We start from the raw sequence: 20890 nt of genomic DNA on the forward strand, positions 1-20890 counted from the left end.
CTTTACTTCTCCTACCAAGTTTTTGAGCCTTACTCTGAGGCTGTGGCAGAAAGATGAAGTGTGGCCGGAAAGCACTAGCAGTGGAGGTAAAAGCCAAGGCATTTGTAGAGGTAGAGACTGAAAGGGACATGGAAGCAGAGGTAGTCATGTGTCCTTGATGGTGCCAGGGTGCATGGCTAGGCCATGTCACTCCCTGGAGCCAGAAAAGGAAAGGGTGCACTTGGCTGAAGACACAGGGCTTTGTGCAATGCTCCTCAAAGTAACAAGATTCCCACTTGCACCCAAGTGTCCTTTTGCTGTCGCTGGCACACCAAAGGTGCTCTCAGGTCACCCTGCAAAAAACAAGAGACAAGATATCAATCAATATTTTGAAGGAGGGCCAGAAGTAACTTTTGTTGTTCAAGATATTTCTCTTTCTCTCTGGTATTCACACCCCATGAATTTGTACCTTACAGCCAGCCTCCCACATAGCTTTCTTGGCCACCATACAAAAAGTGAATTCATTCAACTTGGGGCAAAATTGGACACAAGTGCTATTTGTAGAATGCTTGGGTGCTTTTTTTGCTGAATTCTAGGACTTTCTGAAGAAAAACAGAGAAGAGGTGTTTGTGGTTGTTTGTTTGTTTTCAAATTTAGCTTAGATTAGAGAGAGAAACATAGTGAAGAGAAAGACAATTTTTTTTTATTATTCAAGAGAGGATAATATTCTTTTCCCAAACATACTTCTCTTCCATGCCATTGTCTTCTTCATTAGTCACCCCTCATAAGGGACCAACTAGGTAGCTAATAGTCACATAGTTGTATAAATTTACTCCATTCCAGACTTTCCTCTGGGCATACAGGAAGGACCAGGGGTTGAAAATGTTGTGGCTGCCTCGGGAAGATCAACCCAGGGGTCCCTTGAGACCTAGGAAGGGTATGGCACTGTCAATCCTGACTGTCTAAGCTTAGGCAGAATCCAGAAGATGACTAAGCCCCATTTGGACCAGGGCCAGCGCTCCTGAGCTTTTTCTGGGGAAAAAATCAAGAAAAAGTCTTATTATTTCCACATTTCAATTGGAATAAGCCCTGTACATCATGTGAATCAGATGAAGTCCAGGTAAGCACTAAAGTACAAATACTACTTTATAAACTATTTTTGAGGATCACTTGAGACCAGGTGGGCAACATGGTAAGACTTTCTTTCTGGAGAAAATGAAAAAAAATTAGCCAGAATCAGTGGTGCATGCCTGTGGTCCCATGTACTGAGGAGGCAGAGGTGGGAGAATCCCTTAATCTTGGGAATTTGAGGCTAATGTGAATCATGCCACTGCACTGCAGCCTGGGCAAAAGAGCAAGACCCTGTCTCCATCTCTCTTTCTCTCTGTCTCTCTCTCACACACAGACACAGACACACAAAGAGAAAGATATTCATTAACAATCTCAATGTTGTAATTGCTTTATAATGATATCTTAATCTTGAAATGAATTACTCAGACTTACATAAAATTGCCATATCTAGCTGTGGTAAGGATCCACTGTTCATTTAGTATGGAGCCAGCACAGAAATGAGAGAAAGACAGTTGCAGGAAACTATCCAAGGAAATTCACCAATTTTTGCCTCCCAGCAGTTGGGAAAGAGGGGGACATGGCCAGGGCGTAACCCATACTCTGCAGAAGGAATAAACCTGTGGAACAGAGTGAGATTAGTGTTACTAGTCTCCTATTTCTAAAATCTAATTTTAGGTTTTTAGGAATATGCTTGGAAATTCAGTATCTTCAATTCTGAGAAAATATTTGGAAATGTACATTATTCATCCAACAATTTTAGATAAACTACAGAGGTTATCTCCATATTTTCCCTTCAAATAATACAGTACATATGTTATATATCTTATTATTTATATCCAAGATATAATACTATTATCCAACAGTGTGTATCTATGTGTACATACCTCAAGTGGAAATAAGAAAACATTTCTAAGAAGTAAGACTATCTTTAAAATACTGTTCTCTGAATAGAATTGTGTTCATAAAACATAGTTCATAAATCTTGTTTGGCAAAAATAAGATATTCTGTTCATATTTAGACATCTCTGCTGATTCATATAATAACATACATTTTGGTTTTGCAAAGGTCTGAGAACATAACCTCTTATCTTACAAACTCTGGTTTTAGGCTTCAACAAGAGTCTTCGTACCAAGTATATTAACTCAAACATACGACTAGACTAAAGGTGCCTGTGGTTTCATGAGAAATAACACCTGTCTTGAAGAGCCAGTAAGCCTGTAAACTCTCTTTCCAGATCACAGCTAGTTGACACTCATCCAGGGAAACATTGCGTTCTGAATGCCTAAGAGGTTGTTGTACAGGCTTGGGTCCAGATTGAGATCCAGGCATCAGGAGAGGGTGTTTTATTAAAAGTGTGGCTGGAGCAGCATGCAAGGATGAAAAAGATTGAGAAAGAATGGACTCTTCAGTAAATGTTGAGGAAGATATTTTCTGAAGAGGATTAGCAGAAAAGGCTATGGAAAGAAGAATAGGAGAGGAGACCAGAGGAGAAAAAACTGAGCAAGATGGGAAAATGCAGAATGAAGGGAATGTACAAGAAGAAAAGACTTAAGAAGAACACAGTGTACATGGAGATGGAAAAGAACAAGAAAGAAGAAAGAAAAAGGAGGAAGAAAGAGAGACAAGAAAGGTAGCTGGGACTTCAGGGCTTTCTTTTATCTTGATAATTTTTAATTTCCTTCCATAGTGCTGGTAAACAACTCTTCCAGGAAGCCAAATGCTTTTAAGCTGGCTTGGTTGGAGAGAATTGATTTTATCCTGGCTTTCTGTGGCAGTTATCTCAGTTAACAAAGCTATTAAATACTGATCTGGGAAAGAAACTGTTTTTACTGGCAAAAAGGTTACACGTTTAGACAAGGAGACAAAATGACTCATTAATAGTGTTTCTCCATTCAGCTCAATTTCAGGAGGAGAAAATGATGCAATTATATTAGCCTTATAATGGGTTCTGGGTCTTAGTATTTTTGTTTCAGGCTAGATCCAGGTTCTCACTTTGCCACCTTTAAAATCCACAAGGGATTCAATAATATCAGCTTCAGACTGGATCCAGTCTGTGTCTGCTTGGGTTACAGGCAGTATCCAAGATATGAGTGTTCTTCCTTTAAGCAAGATCCGTGGTTTGACTACTGCAGGTAGAACCTTGGGCCAGAATCTTAGAACCAAAGTTTCAGACTGAATAAAATTGTGAATTATATCAATGTCAGGCTGGATCGAGGAACTGAGTATTTGAGATTTTGAATAAGCCTATGAGCTGCCTTTATGCACCTGAATGTAAAACAAAGATCTGACTATATCAGTTTCCTGCTTGTTCCAGGGTCTCACTGCTTGGGTTTCAGGGTGGGTCCATGTTTGATATGTAGCAGCTCTTTGCTGAGTCCAGGGACAAAATATACCAACTTCAGTCTGGGGCCAGGGAGAAAGTGGCTGACTTTCAGGATGAATTCAGGATTTAACTGTATCACATTGAGGCTGTAAGCAAGATGTGACTGTATCAATTTCAGTCATGTTACAGGGTTTTATTCCTTGGCTTACAGTCCAAATTTGGAATACTTCAGTTTCAGGTTGGTTCCAGTATCTCATTGAATTTATTTGAGTCTGGAACCAGTATCTTATCACTCTATTGGTTTCATGGTGGGTCCAGGGATGAATTCCAGAGTAAGTCCATGGTCTGATTGCAGCAGGTGCATGCTAAATCCAAGAGTAATTTATGCTAATTTGATTGTGGGTCCAGGAGTGTGACGCTTGAGATTCAAGTTGGGTCCAGGGTCAAACTGCATCGTTTTGGGGACAAACATATCAACATAGCTGTCTCAGGCCAGGTCCTACTTGCTTGAGATTCAGGCTCAGTCCATTGTTTTATTTTATCAGTTTCAGAATGGGTCCAGTGTCTGACAGTATTGGTTTCAGCATAGGTCCAAGGTTGGATAACATCACCTTCAGACTGGGTCCAGGGTCTGACTGCATTCTTTTCAGATTGGTTCCATGGGTGGATTACGGCTGCATCCAGGTAGTAACTGTTTGAGAGTAAGGTTGAGTACCATTTCTTCTTACATAATTTTGGGTCTGAAGCCAAGCACTCAGAATATTAATATCAGGCATGGTCAAGCATTTTGCTGCCTGTATTTCAGTCTGATACAGTAGCGTATCAGACAAGGACAGGGTCCAGAGTCTGACTGCTTGAAATTCAGCATGAGTCAAAGGTCTGATTGTATTAGTTCTAGCTTGAGTCCAAGGGTGGATTGTGCCTGCTTCAGTCTGGATCCATATTTTGCTATTACGGCTTCAGAAATTGTTGTGGATCTTATTGTACCTACTTCAGATGGTGTATATGGGAAGAAGGCATCCCTTTTGGATTGGATCCATGTTATTAAAGTTGTAGTTCTCTGTTTGGCCCAGGATGCTATTTTACCAGGTCCAAAGGGAGTAAATGTGCTCAGTGTTTGAAATTCTGGTGAACCCAAGGTTTTATTTTTTCTGTTCCAGTTTTAAACAAAGTTCTATAACTAGAGCTTCAGGTTGGGACCATGGTTTTGCTGCTGGAGGCCCAGGCACTATCCAGGATATAAGTGTTCCAAATTCAGGCAAAGTCCATTCACTGATACATTCAATTTCATGATGTGTCCATAAAATAGACTCTTGATTTTTATCTTGGATCAAAGGTTGTGTTTACTACTGGAGACTCAGACTGGGATCACGGAGTGATTGATTCAGACACAGGTAGTTTCCAGGTTTTTCCTGCTGTAGGGATATGCTAGGTCCATGGTAACACTGAGGAAACTACAGCCCATGCCTCTGGGTTTTCTGCTGAATATTCCTCGTAGTTCCATAATATAAGTATATCAGATACAGTCTGTGTCCAGATAATTCCTACTGGAGACTGGGCCTGCAGCCACAGTATAATTTTGTCAGAAACTGGCTGTGTGGAGGTAATGACTGCAGAAGATTCAGCCTGGGTCCAAAGTGCAACTATATCAGATACAGGATGTGTCCAGGGATTTGTTGCTAGAAAAAAAGGTTTGGTCCATGGTGTGACTGTGGAAACTATTGCTTCTATCCACGAATTGACTGCTAGAGATACAGGCTGGGTCCACAATGATAATGTATTAGACATAGGCAATATACAGGGATTTACTGCTGAAGATTCAAATTGGATCAATCCTATGTATGTGTCAGATACAGGCAGTATCCATGCAATTAATGCTGCGGATTCAGATTGGGACCATAATCTGGTTGTATTAGATGAAGGCTGTGCCCAGGCCTTTACTGTTGCAGATACAGCCTGTGCCCAAATTGTAGCTGTATGAAAAACAGGCTCTGTCCAGGGATTTATTGCTGGAAATTCAGCCTGGGTCCAGGGTATATCTATGGAAGCTATAGCCTCTGTCCAGGTATTTAATGATAGACATTTAGTTTCAGTACAAGCTTTCAGTGTACCATGTAAACTTTGTGAAAAGAAGATTAATGATAGAGTTGCAGGCTGTATACAGTATGAGTGTATCAGCAACAGGCTTTGACCAAGCATTTACTGCTAAAGATTGAGTCTGGGTCCATGGTATGACTATATCAGTCTCGGCCTATAGCAGAGGACTTGGGGCTGGAGATTCAGGATCTGTCCAGCTATTTACAACTGGAGACTTAGACTCCATCATGGAATTTACAGCTTGAAATTCAGCCTCGTTCCAAGTGTTTACTGATGGATATTTCATTTGGGTCTATAGTTTGCCTGCATCAGGTAGAGATTGTAACCAGAAAGTGATTGCTGGAGGTTTGGTCTGTGTCCGTATTATGACTGTATCAGATAAAGCCTCTCTCCTGGGAATCATTACTAGAGATACAGCCATGTACTGCAGTGTGACTATACCAGTTTCAGCCACTGTTAATGGATTTATTCCTGGCAACAGATCCTGGGTCTATGATGTGACTATTTTAGTTTTAGACTATCTCTGTTGTTTTACTGCTACACAAACATTCTTAGCCAATGGTGTCACTCTATCAAATAGAGTGTATGTGCAGGGATTGTTGATTTTAGAATGGGCCTGGGTCCACAGTATGACAATTTCTGTTTCAAGATTTGTGGAGGGATTTACTCCTACAGATTCAGCTTGGTTTGGTGGTATAACTGTAGCTGGTATGGGCTGTGTCCAATCATTTACTTTTTGTGGGAAAGAGAGTTTCAGGAATGCCAGATGAATTGGTCTCCCCTGTGTGAGACACCCATGGGGAGCCATGTGTGGCATCTGAGGAGAAAAGTGTCCTTACTGCCTTCATGTCTTTATGCCCCGAGAGCATAAGAGCTCAGCGGCATGCCACACGTTGCTTGGGGAAATAACACTCCCTTGAAGCAGTGGAGTAAAATCAAACATCTTGGCTTCTCCTGAAATCTGCTCCTACCCATTTTAGTCCCGATGAATTGAAGGTCTTAAGCAGTTTAGACACACGCTTTTGCTAGGGAAATTCAGATACTGCCACTGCTATACATCTTATTGAACGACTCACGAGTTCTCCTTCACTGATTAATCCTTTTCCTCATCCCTTCTTCCCGCTCCCGCCTGCCCTAAGAACAAAGAGCTTGTAAACCAATAAATTGGGTGGAGGCTGAGAGCTCCAGGCTATGAGTAAGAGTCTGACACTCTGGTCCCTTGGACTAGCCTTTTGAACTGTTATTCTGTCTCTTTCTAATTCTTTATCTCCGCCGGACTCGGGGTACCTGCCGGACTCGAGGTAACCGCCAGCTGGTGTGGGGCTGGTTTCCCCAACATCTGGTGGCCAACGCGGGGCTCCCCATAATCCCTACAAATAATCCAGTGAAGGAACGCCAGAGCGTGCAAAGTGGAGGACGACTGACAAAGGACACCTGAATATGTTTTCACTTCAAGCTCTACAGGTAAGTAGGGCGCTCGGAGAATTCCAGGGTAACCTAGGGAAAATATGAGTCAGGCTGAGAGTAAGTTTGTTAATTAAGCCTGGTGCAGCAGTTATTGTGCCACGGAGGGGTAATTGTGAATACCCAAAATCTTACATCTTTGTTCCATCTCGTAGAAAAGTATTCTTCTTGGTTCCTGGAATATGGAAACATGGATGTAAAAGATTGGGACAAGGTAGGATCAGACTTAATCACAACAAGAGGGCCCTTCTCCACTTGGTCTGTGTGGTCAGCAATTTAAACAGCACTGCAGCCTTTCCACACTGAGGAGGAGGAGGAGAAGTTTCAGGATGACGTAGAAAAGTTTAATAATCAGGAGTCTGCTAATCAGCAAAGTGAACTGTCACAGTCTAGTTTTAAAAAGGGGGAGAAATGGGAAGTTATATATCCTAACCTCCAAAAACTTATGAAAGAAACAGTGCTACCTACTGCGCCTTTAGGGGAAGGTCCGGAATGGCCACTCCAACTTTAGTCTTAGGTATTTTTGGAACAGGAGCCTGCGACGCGGCTTGCAGCTCCCATTATCGCACTCCCTTCCAGTAACTGTGGCAATGGGAAGCTTCAGGCTTGCCCAACAGCCAAGTAAGGGGAGGGAATGATCCAGGCTTACCTGCCTGTTAATTATGGCGGAGGAATACTGCGAGCTAGTCCAAATACAAATTATGGCGCAGGGACAATACAGGCGTCCATTCACCAGGCACAAGAAATGGGGAATTCGGATGCTTGGCAGTTTCTGGTAATTATTTCTCCAGCTGAGGAGCCCAGAGAACATGCTCAAGCATGCTGGGAGCCATTTCCTCTTAAAATATTAAAAGTCTTTAAAGCAAGCAATTGGACAATATGGGCCAAATTATCCTTATATTCATTCCTCGTTACAATCTGTGGCTTATAACTGGCGTTTAATACCTATAGATTGGGAGTCATTAGCCTGATCCACCCTGTCCCCCTCTGAATTTCTCCAATTTAAAACCTGGTGGACAGATTAAGCAACAAATCAGGCATGCAGAAATGCTCAAACCCAACCTCTGTTAATATCACATCTGATCAATTGCTTGGAATCGGACAGGCATGGGGTACTCTAAATCAACAGATAGTAATGGGTGATGAGGCTGCTTATCAGCTCAGAACGATGTGCCTGAGTCTGGGAAAAAAATCACAACCCTGGTACTACTTATCCTTCTTTTAACTCAGTTTAACAGGGTCCAAGGGAGACTTATCCAGATTTTATCGCCCATTTGCAAGACATGGCTCAAAAGGGTATTTAGGATTCTCATGCCAGGAAAGGGATCATTCAGCTGCTTGCTTATGAAAATGCTAATACAGAATGTCAGGCAGCAATTAGACCTATTAAGGGAAAGGCAGATCTAAATGAGGAAAAATCTTTAAGTGAATAGATTAAAGCCTACCATGGCATTGTGGGGCACTTACATAAGGCCAGCCTCCTAGCTCAGGCAATGGATGAACTAAAGGTAACAAAAAGCACACGAGTGTTCCCTGGATCTTGCTATAACTGTGGGCAGACAGGACATACAAAAAGAGAGTGTACAAAGAGTCAAAAAAGGCAAAACTCAGGAGGAAAAAGCAGGGTACCAGGAACCTGTCCCATATGTAAAAAAGTAAACACTGAGCTAATCAATGTCTTTCAAAGTTTGATAACAGCAGACAGCCCTTGCTGGGAAATGGAGAGAGGGGCCAGCCCCTGGCCCCGATTCAAAATGGGGCATTCCCAATTCAGGATGGGATGTCCCCGACTCCAAATGGAGTCTTCCCGGCCCAGTCTATCCCTGTACAAATGTACAGCAATTATCTCCCTCCACAGCTAGAAGCGGGGCAGTAGTTTTATTCTGTACTGAACCTGTATCCCTCCTTCCTGGGGAGCCTCCTAGGAAGGTCCCAATGGGAGTTTACAGCCCATTGCCAAATGGCACAGTGGGACTTATACTGGGAAGATCCACCTTAAACATAAAGGGAATTCAAGTACATACTGGAGTAGTGGACTCTGATTGCCAGGGAGAAATTCAAATTGTTTTCTCCTCCACTGTTCCCTGCAGTGCTAATCCAGGTGACAGAATACCTCAACTGTTACTTTTACCATATGTTAAGTTAGGAGAAAGCTCAGAAAAAAGAACAGGAGGATTTGGAAGCACAAATTCAGCAAGCAAGGCTGTCTATTGGGTAAATCGAGTGTCTGACAATAGACTTATTTTTATGGTTTATTCAAGGAAAATAATTTGAGGGTCTGGTCAACACAGGAGCAGATGTGTCGATGATAGCTCTTTAACAACAGCCAAAAAAACTGGCCTAAACAAAAGGCCCCAGTGGGTCTTGTTAGGCTCGAGGATTTGCTTGCATCTCACCAGGAGAGAATCAGCTTCCTGTCTGGGTACCCACAAGACATCTTAAGCTGTGCCATGAGCCAGAGTCCAAGGAAGAGAAAAAGACCTTGGAATGTTCCTGCACCCACAGTTGATCAGATGGCTCAGATGAACATCTCTGTTGGGCACATGGAAACAAGTGAAACTAGCCACGTCAACTCCACCAACCTGGGGCCAGATTAAGAGACTAACTCACATTGCAGAAGAGAACCTGGGGTCTCAGAACAAGCCGCTGACCACCAGTAATCTAATGGTAGCTATGACGGTGGTAATCTCCTTGGTGGTGAGTCTCCCTGCAAAGGGGCAGATCAAAATTACACTTATTGGGCCTACATTCCACTCTCACCACTGATTAGGCCTGTTAACATGGTTAGTTGACCCAGTGGAGGTTTATGTTAATGATAGTGTCTGGATGCCTGGACCAGCAGATAACCAAGGTCCTACTCATCCAGAAGAGGAAGGAATGTTAATGAGTGTTTCCATTGGTTATTGCTTTACTCTCATCTGTCTGGGGCTGGCAGCAGGATGTTTAAATTCTGATAAACGAAGCTGGATGGCTTATGTTCCTGCACATAATTCATCAAAAGCCTCTATTCATGTATTTAGTGGAAGGACATTTCAATGTTTGGACCCTATTAAATACCTTGAGCATGGCTATGTTATGACGCATCACCAGATTAATAAATTTAAACCTAATAAGAAGTCCTGCCCTGCGTAGGCAGGCCACTCAATAGTCTGAAAACTAGAGGTTCTAACCTGGGAAGCTTGTATTGCAAGTAGCAGTGCTGTACTGCAAAATAATTCCTATGGAATCATCATTGATTGGGCCCCTATGGGACACTTTGCAGTAAATTGTACTGGACAGCATGACGATTGTAGAGAGACTCCTTTTGCAAATGACTACCCAGATAATGCACCAAAATTATACAGAAGAATTGAAACAAATTACACTATTAAGTGGGAGGAGAATGGTATGGCTCCTCCAAGCCCAAAAATGATTGATCCAATTCTAAGTCCAGAGAATCCAGAATTGTGGAAATTAATGATGGCTCAAATCCCAATTCAGATTTGGAAAGGAGAATATAAAACAGAGAACCATAGTAAAAAACTTCGATTTGTTGTAGCCATGACCTCTAACTAGACAGTGCATTTGCAGCGTTGTGTTAAACCTCCTTTTATATTGGCAGTGGGAAAAATTAATATCCTACCTGACTCTCAAACCATACCATGCTTCAACTGTCATCTTTTTACCTGCATTAATTCTACCTTTAATAAAGATAATAGCATTTTACTGGTTAAGTCTTGAGAAGGAGTTTGGATACCTGTTTCCCTCAATAGACCTTCGGAGGCCTCTCCCTCCATACATAGTATCACTGAAGTGCTAAACAGAATACTTAATAGATCAAAGAGGTTCATATTTACTTTAATAGCTGTGATCATGGGCCTTATATCTGTCACAGCTACTGCTGCTGCTGCTGCTGGTGTTGCTTTGCACTCTTCTATTCAAACTGTGGGCTTTGTGGATAGTTGGCAGAAAAATTATTCTAAGCTTTGGCATTCCCAAAGCCAAATAGATCAAAAATTGGCAAATCAAATTAATGATCTCCATCAAACAGTAGTTTGGATGGGAGATCAGATTCTATGGAGCATAGAATTCAAATGCAATGTGATTGGAATATTTCTGATCTTCGTATTACTCCTAGCTCTTATAATGCCACTGAACACCATTAGGAGATGATTAGACATAACCTACCTGGAAAAGAAGACAATTTAACACTAGATATTGCTAAATTGAAAAAAACAACTTTTCGAGACACCTCAGGCTCACCTAAGCCTGTTGTCTGGAGCTGATATTCTTGCTGGAGCCACTGATGGCCTTTCTAAGAGTAATCCTTTAAAGTGGATGAACACCATAGGTAGATCAACAATTGCAAACTTTATTTTGGTTTGTGTCTGTTTATGCTGTTTGTTTTTAGTCTATAGATGCAGAGGGTGCCTTGGGAGAGAAGCCAGAGAGCATGAATGATAGCAATGGCAGTTCTAATAAAAAAATAATAATAGAGACAAAGAAGGAAGACACATGAGAAAGAGAGTTTCTGGAATGCCAGATAAGTTGGTCTCTCCTGTGTAAGACACCCATGGAGAGACGTGGGCAGCCTCTAAGGAGAAAAGTCTCCTTATTGCCTTCATGTCTTTATGCCCTGAGAGCATAAGAGCTCAGCAGAATGCCACAGGTTGCTCGGGGAAATAACACTCCCTTGAAGAAGTGGAGTATAATCAAACATCTTGGCTTCTCCTGAAATCCACTCCCACCCATTTCAGTCTCAATAAGTTAAAGATCTTAAGTCGTTTAGACACATGCCTTTGCTCAAGGAAATTCACAGAAACTGCCACTGCTATACATTTTATTGAATGACTCACAAGTTCTCCTTCACGGATTAAACCTTTTCCTCATTCCCTTCCTCCCCCTCCCATCTGCCCTAAGAACAAGGAGCTTGTAAACTAATAAATTAGGTGGAGGCCGAGAGCTCCATGCCATTTGCAAGTGTCCGATGCTCTGGTCCCCTGAACCCACCTTTTAAACTCTTATTCTGTCTCTTTCTAATTCCTTTGTCTCCGTTGGACTAATTCCTTTGTCTCCACTGGATTCGGGGTACCTGCCAGGCAGTGTGGGGCTGGTTTCCTCAAAACTTTTGGAGATTCAGCCTCAGTCCACCACGTGAACATATTGGTTTCATATTGTTTCCAGAGATTTATGGCAGGTGATTTGACTTAGTTCCATCATTTGATTGTATAAGCTCTTGCCTGTGTCAAATGTTTTTCTGCTGAAGACTCAGCCTGGGTCCAGGGTATGAGTGTATCAGATACAGATTGGATCCAAGGCTTTACTGTTAAAAACTGTAAACTTTACTTCAAACTGAGTTCATGGTGTGTGTGTATCAGCTACAGATTCTGTCCAGTACACTACTGCTGAAGATTCAGCCTTACGCCATGGAGTGTCTGTGTCATATATAGGCTGTGTCCAAAGATTTCCTGCTGCAGATTCAGACTGTGCATAGTGTGATAGTAGCAGCCCATGGCAGTATCCATGGATATCCCGCTATTTATTCAGCCCGGTTCCATAGTGTGATGGTATTGGCTATGGACATTGTCCAGGTATTTACTGATGGACATTCAACCTGGGTCCAAGGTACGATTATGGAAGGTATAGGCTGTGTCCATGGAATTACTGCTGGAGATACAGCCTGGGCCCATGGTGTGACTTTGGAAGTTGCAGCCTCTGTGCACAGATTTACCATTGGAGACTCAGCTTGTGTCCACAGGATAATGCTATCAGATTCAGGGTGTGTACAGAGATTTACTGCTGAAGATTCATCTGGGGCCCATGGTTTGATTGTATAAGACACATACTGTGTCCATGGTTTTATTGCTGGAGACTCATCCTGAATCTATTGTATAGTACTATCACCTACAGACTTTGTCCAGGGATTTATTGTGGGAAATTCAGGCTTGGTCCACAGCTTGTCTACATCAGCTATTTGTTGTGTCCAAGAATATCGTGCTGGAGAACCATTCAGGATCCCCTGTGTGACTGTATAAGTTTCAGACTATGTCCAGGCATTTCCTACTATAAATTCAGCCTGATTCCATGGTAGGACCATATCAGCTGTAACATCTCTCCAGGGATTCATTGCTGCTGTTTTACCCGGAATCAATGATTGAGTCCAAGATACTGGTGGGTGTTCAGCGTGGGTCCATGGTTGGAATATATCTTGTTCCCAGGGAATTACTCCTAGAGTTTCAGCCAGAATCCATGTTGTGAGTATATCAGTTTCAGACTGTGTCCAAGGATGTAATAATAGTGATTCAGCCTGGATACACATTGTGACCATATCAGATATAGGAGAGTGTATCCATGAATTCATCACTAGTGATTCAGCTTGGGTCCCTAGTGTGATTATATCAGTTTCCAACTGTTTCCAGGAATGTATTGCTGGAAAGTCAACCTGGTTTCACAACATTATTGTTTCAGTATCAAAACGTATCCAGTTTTTTACTGCTGGCAGATAAGCCATGGTCCACAATGAGACTGGATTAAATTCAGATGGGAGCCAAGTATTTCCTTCTAGATATTCAGGCTGTAATTTTGTCCAAGGACTTACTGGTGTCATTTCACCAAGGGTCAATGGTATGACAGTTTCAGCTATAGTTTTTGCCCAGGGGTTCATTGCTGGAAATCTATCCTGGATCCATTGTGGGACTGTCTTAGCTATAGGCTCTGTCAAAGGCAATAAGGCTGGAAATTCTTCTTGGTTCCAAAATTTGACTTCATCACATACAGAATGTGTCCAGAGATTCACTGCTGGAGATTTGGCAATAGTCCACAGTATGATTGGATCAGTTTTCCTCAACAGATGGGTGGATGTTAATCCTTGAAATTCAGCCTTTGTCCATACTGTGACTGTATCTGATAACATATTTGTCCAAGAGTTTACTGTTGGAGTTTCAGTCTGGGTCCACAGTGGCACTGTGGAAGTTTCAGATTATGTCAGGGATTTAATTCTCAAGACTTTCCCTGAATGCATGGTGTTAATATAGTAGCTTCATTTTGTACCCAGGAATTGATTACATCAAAGTCTTTCTGAATCGAGTGTCTCAAAGTGTCATCTTCAACTTGGGTCCAGGATCTAACTTTATCACTTTCAACCTCACCCCAGAGTCTAAATGCATAATCTCATGATGTATCCAGTCTCTTAACTTATCAGTCACAGATCGGTTCCAAAACCTCACTGTTGCAGTTTCAGACTGTATCTAATGATGATCTGTCAGAGTTACTGGTTCTCTCCACTGTGTGACTGTCTCTGCTTGAGACTGAAACAAAAGTTTGATATCAGCTTCAGTGTGATTCTAGGGTCTGCATTTATCATCTTCAGGTTGGGGCCCAGGTACCACTGTTTCCATTCCAGTTTGGGCCCAGTACCTAACTGGATCTCTTTCTGATTGGGTCCAATGTTCTTTTTTCCATTCTTCAGTCTGGGTTCTGGGTCTCAATATTTTAAATTTATGCTGAATCCAGGGTCTCATTCTTTCAATTTCAGTTTGTAACCATGGATTAATTGCACCAGCTTTCAGGCAAGTCAAGAGTCTTCCTGACTGAGTTTCTGCCTAGGCCCACATTTGGACTATGGCTGTTTCAGGCTGACTCCAGGGTCTGATCATGTCAACTTTAGAGTGAAGTAAGGGCTCAATTATGTTCATAATAGGATGCATGTCTGCATCAGGGGTTTGAGTATAATAGCCTAATGTTTATTCAAGTTACTAAATCTATCCATTTGATTTGAGGGCCTGATCATACTGGTTTTATTTTGCATCCAAGACCTAATAGTGTCACCTTTTGACTTAGCACATGAATATGGAGTATGCAGTATAGAAGAAATCCAGAACCAAGTTGACTTAGGTTCCGCAAGAGTCCAGTATCCATCTGTCTTTTCTATAGTTTCTTGGGATCCAAATACATTCAAGAGTAGCTGACACCATGGTTCAAAAATATGGGTTACTGTAGGATATGGAAATCCATCTTCACTGAGGGATGAATGAGCCCATAGTTCAATTTTAGTAACTATGAAAGGTACTGGTGGAATCTAGTTGTAAGTTGATGGTTTAGCACCAGGCTTAACTCTATGAGCTACATGATATGTTTGGTGTCTAATACTCTCTTCACTGGATTGAATCTGTTCCTGTTTTATAAGACACAAATTGTTTCCAAGTTGCAACTTCAGGAGTAATTTCTAGCCAAGGTCTAGCTACAATTTGTCCATGAGACAGAACATTAACAGATTGAACTTGAGACTGACCAGTATCAATCTCAGAAGGAACTTGAGATCCACCTAGGCCCCTTGAAAAGAGAAACCAGGATCCACCACTACTAACTAATGGTAGAGTATGAAGCCTAATTTTACTAGCTAATGTATTAATCCAGGATCTTGCTGAATCAGTCACAGCTTGATATTTATAATTTGTTGTCTTTTTCTGAGGAAGATTCCAGGGTATAGGTATAATAGCTGTTTGGGAGTTCTGGGGTCCAGAAAAAAAGAAATATTGAGAAGTGTCAGTTTCTGGGGTACTCCAGCATTCAGCTGTATCAGGATGATCCCACGGTTTGGCAACAGGAGAAATCCAGGATCATACCATTGGGAATTTGCTAGCTGAGGAGAGGTGACCACTTTGAAAGTGTAATAGTCTTTTGGCATGAAAAAAGTCTCTATTATTTGAACCAAAAACATTGAATAAGTATGCTGGTGCTTTCTGTTCACTGGGGAAGTGCTTAATCTTCTCCATGTTTGTACTGAGAATCCATGGAAGACCAAAGTGTCAGAGCCTATGTTACAGCTAAGTGTGTTTTGTGGACTATTTTCTACTCCAGGAGGAAAATTGCAGGGTAGGGAACAAATACGACCCAGTGGTTTCTGGGATGTCTTGATAGGCCATCTAATCCAAGATATGTATAACCTGTCCTGATGACAAGAACAGGGTCATAAACAGGCTTCTGAGGTATCACTGACCAGGCCTACCAGTTCCCAGTGACAGCCAAAGAGGGAAAGAACAGGACTATTTTGCTGTACCTGAATGGGTGGAAACAAAGATAACCATATATATTAGAAATACATATAGACATATAGTATACATGTATTAAAATATATAATGTATAAATTACATATATATGCAATACATATATGTTAATTATAAATTACACAGACACATATATTGTGTATGTTTAGGGATACTTATATTTATAAATTAGTTATATAGCTTATATGGTTTATACATATATTAAATTATAAGTGTAAATTATACTTTTCTTTTTTTTTTTTTTTTTTTTTTTTTTTGAGACGGAGTCTCGCTCTGTCGCCCAGGCTGGAGTGCAGTGGCGCGATCTCGGCTCACTGCAAGCTCCGCCTCCTGGGTTCACGCCATTCTCCTGCCTCAGCCTCCCGAGTAGCTGGGACTACAGGCGCCCGCTACCGCGCCCGGCTAATTTTTTGTATTTTTAGTAGAGACGGGGTTTCACCGTGTTAGCCAGGATGGTCTCGATCTCCTGACCTCGTGATCCGCCCGCCTCGGCCTCCCAAAGTGCTGGGATTACAGGCGTGAGCCACCGCGCCCGGCCTATACTTTTCTATTACATGTAAATTTCATATTACTTGATGGACAGTATTAAATATTACATGGTACATACTTCAAGAGTTCCACATAACACTTAGGCACAAATAATTCTAACTATGTTTAAAAGAGTAAAATAAAATACCAGAAGCAAATTAGTGGAAAGTTCTCAACAATAAAAAATCACCTACATACGCAACATGATTATCTGAATATTACTTATGTTCTTTGTCGTGTAATTTTAGGCAAAGCACAATTTATACAGTCATATGAAATGAGTGTTTGTATCACCTCCTCTGCCATTATGTTTGTTGAAGCCATCATCATTTGTTTGGCCTCTCTGCTTGATTCTGATGCCCACTTGTAGCTAACATTTTGTTCTCCCTATAGCCGCAATTACCCTCAGAGGAAAAGCACTTATTCTAAAATTGACTACATAATTTGAAGTAAAACACTCCTCAGCAAATGCAAAAGAATAGAAATCATTAAAAAAAAAAAAAAAAAAAAAAAAACAGTTTCTCAGGCCACAGTGCAATCAAATTAGAACTCAATATTTAAAAACTCACTCAAAACTGCACAATTACATGGAAACTGAACAACTTGCTCCTGAATGACTACTGGGTAAATAATGAAGTGAAGGCAGAAATAAATATGTTCTTTGAAACCAATGTGAAAAAAGACAAGTTACCAGACTCTCTGGGAAACATTTAAAGCAGTGTTTCAAGGGAAATTTACAGCACTTAATGTCCACAACAGAAAGTAGGAGATAACTAAAATCAGCACACTAACATCAAAATTAAAAGAACAAGAGAACACAAACAAGAGCAAGCGAATTAAAAAGCTAGCAGAAGATAAGAAATAACTAAAATCAGAGCAGAACTGAAGGAGATAGAGACATGAAAAACCCTTCAAAACATCAATGAATCCAGGAGCTGGTTTTTTGAAAAGATCAACAAATACATAGACCACTAGCCAGACTAATAAAGAAGAAAAGAGAGAAAAATCAGAAGAATCAAAAAGACACAATAAAAAATGATAAAGGGGAGATCACCACTGATTCCACAGAAATGCAAATTACCATCAGAGAATACTATAAATACCTCCATGCAAAGAAACTAGAAAATCTAGATGAAATGGATAAATTCCTGGATGCACACACTCTCCCAAGTCTAAACCAGGAAGAAGTCATATCCCTGAATAGACCAATAACAAGTTCTGAAATTGAGGCAGTAATTAATAGCCTACCAATGAAAAAGAAAAAAAAGTCCAGGACTAGACAGATTCACGGATGAATTCTACCAGAGGTACAAAGAGGAACTGATACCATTCATTCTGAAAACATGCCAAACTATAGAAAAAGAGGAAATCCTCCGTAACTCCTTTTATGAGGCCAGCATCATTCTGATAACCAAATCTGGCAGAGAAACAGCAAAAAAAGAAAATTTCAGGCCAATTTCCCTGATGAATATTGATGCAAAAATCCTCAATGAAATAAAGGCTAATAGAATCTAGCAGCACATCAAAAAGTGTATTCACCATGATCAAGTTGGGTTCATACCTGGGATGCAGGCTGATTCAACATAAGCAAATCAATAAACATAATCCGTCACATAAACAGAACCAATGAAAAAACCACATGATTATCTCAATATATCCAGAAAAGCCCTTCCACAAAATTCAACACCCCTTCATGGTAAAAACTCTTAATAAACTATGTATTGATGGAACATATTTCAAAATAATAAAAGCTACTTATGACAGACCTACAGCCAATATCATACTGAATGGCAGAACCTGGAAGCTTTCCCTTTGAAAACCTGCAGAAGACAAAAATGCCCCCTCTCTCACCCCTCCTATTCACCACAGTATCGGAAGTTCTGACCAGGGCAATTAGGAAAGACAAAGAAATAAAGGGTATTCAAATAGGAAAAGAGGAAGTCTTGTAGTCTGTTTTTGCAGACTACAAGATTGTATATTTAGAAAACCCCACTGTCTGAGCTCAAAATTTCCTTAAGCTGATAAGCAACTTCAGCAAAGTCTCAAGATACAAAATCAATGTGCAAAAATCACAAGCATTCCTATACATCAGCAGCAGACAGAGAGTCAAATCATGTGTGAATTCACACTGTTGCTACAAGGAGAATAAAATACCTAGGGATACAACTTACAAGAGATGTGAAGGACCTCTTCAAGGAGAACTACAAACCACTGCTCAAGGAAATAAGAGAGGACACAAATAAATGGAAAAACATTTCATGCTCATTATAGGAAGAATCAATATCATGAAAATGGCCATACTGCCCAAAGTAATTTATAGATTCAATGCTATTCCCATCAAGCTACCATTGAATTTCTTCACAGAATTGTTCAAAAGTATTTTAAACTTCATATGGAGCCAAAAAGAGCCCGCATAGCCAAGACAATCCTAAGCAAAAAGAACAATGCTGGAGGCATCAAGCTACCTGAATTCAAATTATAATACAAGGCTACGGTAACCAAAATAGCATGGTACTGGTATCAAAACAGAGATATAGACCAGTGAGACAGAACAGAAGCCTCAGAAGTAACACCACACTGGTACAACCATATGATCCTTGAAAAACCTGACAAAAACAAGCAATGGGCAAAGGATTCCCTGTTTAATAAATGTTGTTGGGAAAACTGGCTAGCCATATGCACAAAACTGAAACTACACCCTTTCCTTACACCTTATACAAAAATAAGCTCAAGATGGATTAAAGACTTAAATGTAAGACCTAAAACCAAAAAAGGCCTAGAAGATAAACCTAGGCAATACCATTTAGGACATAGGCATGAGCAAACACCTCATGTCTAAAGCACCAAAAGCAATGGCAACAAAAGCAAAATTGACAAATGGAATCTAAGTAAACTAAAGAGCTTCTGACAGCAAAGGAAATTATCATTAGAGTGAACAGGCAACCTATAGAATAGGAGAAAATTTTTGCACTCTATCCATCTGACAAAGGACCAATATCCACAATCTACAAAGAACTTAAGCAAATTTACAATAAAAAAAACCAACCCATCATAAAGTGGGTGAAGGGTATGAACAGACACTTCTCAAAAGAAGACATTTATGCAGCTGACAAAAATATGAAAAAAAGCTCATCATCAATGGTCATTAGAGAAATGCAAATCAAAACCATAATGAGATACCATCTCAGGCCAGTTAGAATGGTGATCATTAAAAAGTCAGGAAACAACACATGCTGGAGAGGATGTGGAGAAAAAGAATGCTTTTACACTGTTGATGGGAGTGTAAATTAGTTCGACCATTGTGGAGTACAGACAGGTTATTCCTCAAGGATCTAAAACTAGAAATACCATTTGACCCAGCATTCCCATTATGGGTTGTATATCCAAAGGATTGTCAATCATTCTACTATAAAGACACATTCACACTTATGTTTATTGAGGCATTGTTCACAATAGCAAAGACTTGGAACCAACCCAAATGTCCATCAGTGATAGCGTGGATAAAGAAAATGTGGCACATATACACAATGGAATAGTAAGCAGCCATAAAAAAGTATGAGTTCATATCCTTTGCAGGGACATGGGTAAAGCTGGAAAGCATCATTCTCAGCAAACTAACACAAGAACAGAAAGCCAAACACTGCATGTTCTCTCTTATAAGCTGGAGTTAAAAAATGAGAACACATGGACACAGGAAAGGCAACATCACACACTGGGCCTTTAGTGGGCTGGAGGGCTAGGGGAGGGATAGCATTAGGAGAAATACCTAATGTATATGATGGGTTGATGGGTGCAGCAAACCACCATGGCACGTGTATACCTATGTAACAAAACTGCACATCTGCACATGTACCCCTGAACTTAAAGTATATAAAAAAGGAAATACATATAGACATATAGTATATCTGTATTAAAATATATAATGCATACATTTCATCTATATGCAATACATATATGTTAGTTATGACATATACAGATACATATATTATGTATGTTTAGGAATACTTAGATTTATAAGTTAGTTATATAGCTTATATGGTTTATATATATTAAATTATAAGATATTAACTTAAAAGTATAAATTATACATTTCTATCACATGTAAATTTCATATTACTTGATTGACAGTAATAAATTTTACATGGTACATACTACATGAGTTCCATGTAACATTTAGGTATAAATAATTGTAACACTGGTTTAAAAAGTGAAATCAAATACCAGAGGGAATTTAGAAGAAAGTTCAAAACAATAAAAAATCACCTACATACTCAACATCATTATCTGCATATTACTTATGCCCTCAGCCAAGTAACTTTACGCAAAGCACAACTTATACAGTCACATGAAACGACTGCATGTATCACCTCCTCTGCCATTACA

At 40.4% G+C, this 20890-nt stretch overlaps 1 long non-coding RNA gene across 1 annotated transcript in view; it reads left to right on the forward strand.

The window, feature by feature from the left end:
* Positions 1-2211: 2211 nt before the first annotated feature.
* LOC129395728 (uncharacterized) overlaps positions 2212-20890 on the forward strand; it is a 30662-nt gene continuing 11983 nt past the window's right edge. Inside the window, exons 1-2 of the long non-coding RNA XR_008622985.1 lie at positions 2212-2681; positions 6773-6935. This is a non-coding gene — a long non-coding RNA (uncharacterized LOC129395728). The remainder of the gene's footprint in view (positions 2682-6772; positions 6936-20890) is intronic.

This window comes from Pan paniscus, chromosome Y (assembly GCF_029289425.2).
Source record: "Pan paniscus chromosome Y, NHGRI_mPanPan1-v2.0_pri, whole genome shotgun sequence".
In the NCBI taxonomy this organism is placed as follows: Eukaryota; Metazoa; Chordata; class Mammalia; order Primates; family Hominidae; genus Pan; species Pan paniscus.